Source organism: Micropterus salmoides, unplaced genomic scaffold, assembly GCF_014851395.1.
Source record: "Micropterus salmoides isolate LMB-PRFRI ecotype aquatic unplaced genomic scaffold, ASM1485139v1 Ms_hic_scaffold_1, whole genome shotgun sequence".
NCBI lineage: Eukaryota > Metazoa > Chordata > Actinopteri > Centrarchiformes > Centrarchidae > Micropterus > Micropterus salmoides.
Genome location: NW_024040040.1, coordinates 62628376 through 62631322, shown reverse-complemented (window position 1 = coordinate 62631322; position 2947 = coordinate 62628376). Strand labels below are relative to the sequence as shown.

At 38.1% G+C, this 2947-nt stretch overlaps 1 long non-coding RNA gene across 1 annotated transcript; it reads right to left on the bottom strand.

Moving 5' to 3' along the window:
* Window positions 1-291: 291 nt before the first annotated feature.
* On the bottom strand, window positions 292-2581 carry LOC119899116. The gene is made up of 3 exons (XR_005443719.1): window positions 2168-2581; window positions 1363-1408; window positions 292-383 (listed from the first exon to the last, which is right to left on the bottom strand). It is a non-coding gene; the product is annotated as an uncharacterized LOC119899116 (long non-coding RNA).
* Between the last annotated feature and the right edge of the window lie 366 nt (window positions 2582-2947).

Genomic DNA, 2947 nt, shown 5'->3' with positions numbered 1-2947 from the left:
TGAGAATAAGCATTTCTGAGAGAAGAGAAATGGCCATTCCTGTTTGATCTCAGACATCGCTGCAGCAGGCACTTTGTAAGGTATTTCCGCAGGATGACGTATGTCTTTTCCATCATTGGTTCTGCTCTCCCTGCCCCACTCATTCCTTCCTCTGTGTATATAGACATACAAATGTATTGTTAGTACCCAAGTAACAATTTGGTCTTGTAGCCGCCCAACACACACAGTGTTCAGATCTTGACCAATTACTAAAGTCTAAACAAAATTACCCAAAGAGAGAAGATGGCATGCCTGAGTAGATGTTCAGCAGATCCCTCTTCATATTCTCCAACGTTGCCTCGGTCTCCCCCTCTGGCCAATCTGCTGGGCCCCACCTGACACACCTAGGAGTGGGCATCACAGGGTAACAATACTATTGGGGACGGTTATAGCTCAGAAGTTGGAGCAAGTCGTCTCATGATTGAAGGGTCAGCAGTTCGATTCCCTGTTGTGACTGTTTAAATAGACCCATCCCACAGAAGTTATGTTACAGTGTAAAAGTTTTGTAAACACAGGTGCATTTTATCAAACTAATTAAAGGGATATTCCACCATTTGGGGAATTAAGCAATACCACATATAGCTCCAGTCTAGCATAGATCATTGGATCGGATTAGACCATTAGCATCTCACCCTCAAAATGACTAAGATTTCCGGAATTTTTCCTATTTAAAAGTTGTCTCTTAAGTTAGAACGTGCAATAAAACTAGCGGAAAATGAAACATGGCAATTTTCTAGGCTGATTTGACATGGAACTATACTCTCATTCTGGCGTAATAATCAAGGAACGTTGCAAACGTACCATGGGCGCAGTGATATTACGCAGCACGTGAAAATACTTTCAGGTGCTGCGTGTTCCTCGGCAGCCTCTGAATACTGCACATGATGCACATCTATGTTTTCTGGAAATATGTGAAGCAAAAGTCATCACGTGTGTGAACGTGCAATCACAACCTCTAAATGGACATCTAGTTACCATTCCTCCCTTATGTGCGTCTTCAAATGTTTAATAAGAGAGGCCAAAGTGTCACACTTAAATGCACAAGCCTCAAGCAGACATTTCAAGGGTGTAAGAGCTGATGTGTCAGGCAGTATAGGCCCAGCCCTGCAGGTAGGACCTATGCTGCCTATACATATGAATTTGCAGTCCTGTGTTTTTCTGTACCTCCGTGAGCAGTCAGGCACCCCACACTGGTAGTGATAATTGGGGGCATTGCTATGCAGTTTTGTGTGCTGAACATAGTTACACACATTCTCAGACACATGCTCACAGCCAACGAATTTACAGTTGAACATTGTGGATGCATGTTAACTAGTCACCTACCTAATCTAATTCTCCTCACTCTTAGCCTGACACTGAACAGGATGACCTGGAAAGAAAAGAAGAAAAAAAAAAATTAAAAAGGCAACCAACAATAAGAATTTCAGTTTGAATGCAGATTATGATAATTGATTTTCATTTAATTTTAGCCGTATGTCAAAAATGATAGTGGTATATCTATAGTGTTTTTTTACTGTAGCACTTTGAGATTGCTCACTCAATGTAAAGTGCATTTACAACTTTTACAATTATTATTCATTCATATCCCGTTGTCGAACACGACATGAGACTAACTTACTCCAGTTAGCTCAGTCATGTTGTAACTAGGATATCCGCTGGAAAAATATTTTTTCATGGACCTGGATTGTGCATTCCAGATGAGCATGGAACCGTGAATGAGAAAGTTCTGGAGAGTGATTTTGTGTTGTTTGAATCACTTTCTTTTTTTGACGGTGAATCACCGTTTGAATCACTAAGTTATTAAAGTTAAACAGCTAACAGTTAGCAATGCTAATCTATGATAACCTTGACTAATTACAGAAATGTGCACACATAAATAGTAATGTTTGTCCCATCATTGGTTTTATAAACTTTACAAACACCAGATTTGTCTAAACGGGGATAGTGACATGAAAAACTGTAGCGAAACTCTCCCATTACTAACATTACTACTATTAGCAAATGCTGTGAGAGAACTTTCTAACAAAATGTGAACTGAGTCATGCGATAAACATTTATTTGAAAGTAAATATTATTATCAGATTAAAATAACATGGGTGTAAGTGCTGCAAACATGCATGCTGCTCACCTTCTCCATTCAGCCCGGAATAGAAGAGGGACACGACGGAGCCTTCAGTTCAAAACAGTTCAGTTATGTCATGGCACACTGTAATAATACTGTTTAATGCTGTGAAATCCTTAATTTTTTCACTGTGTTGCTGTGATATTACAGACCTTGTTGTGATATAACAGCAGGTTTTAGATTGCAAGATTTACTATAAAATAAGAGTTAAATGCTGTAAAATCCAAGGATACTGTAGTTTTTACAGGTATTCATCGGGATATTACAGGGAAACTCATTTACAACAAGTTACTGTAAAATAATACTTTTAATTATTGTGAAATGCTGGTAATTTCTAACAGTGTACAGATTTTTACAGTAAGCCTACTTACTTTGAAATGTGTTTAATAATTTTTATTTGCTCCCAGTCCGTTTCACACAGCCTGTCGCAGCCGTTAAAATAAATGCGTTTCATTTTTCTTATGTAAGGTTGAATATTATGAGCAGTTTGGTAGGGATGTTGAAATACTAAAATTTAATATGAACGTAGGCTATCTATTTTAGGTTAGTAGACTGTAGCTTTCTTATAGGCCTACCACAGAGACTAGTCATGTTCTGCCCCACGTTTTGCACTGTGGTATTGAGGGGAGTTTTCAGCAGCCTAAATGTTGAGATTCAGTCTTTCAACCCCTATTTGAGCACATTTTATGGCATTAATGGATTTTTCATTTCATTGCTTTATGAATTAATTAGAACAATGTTTGGAACACTTTGAGTGTGTTAAATTAATCTCATTTTTTAAAGTGA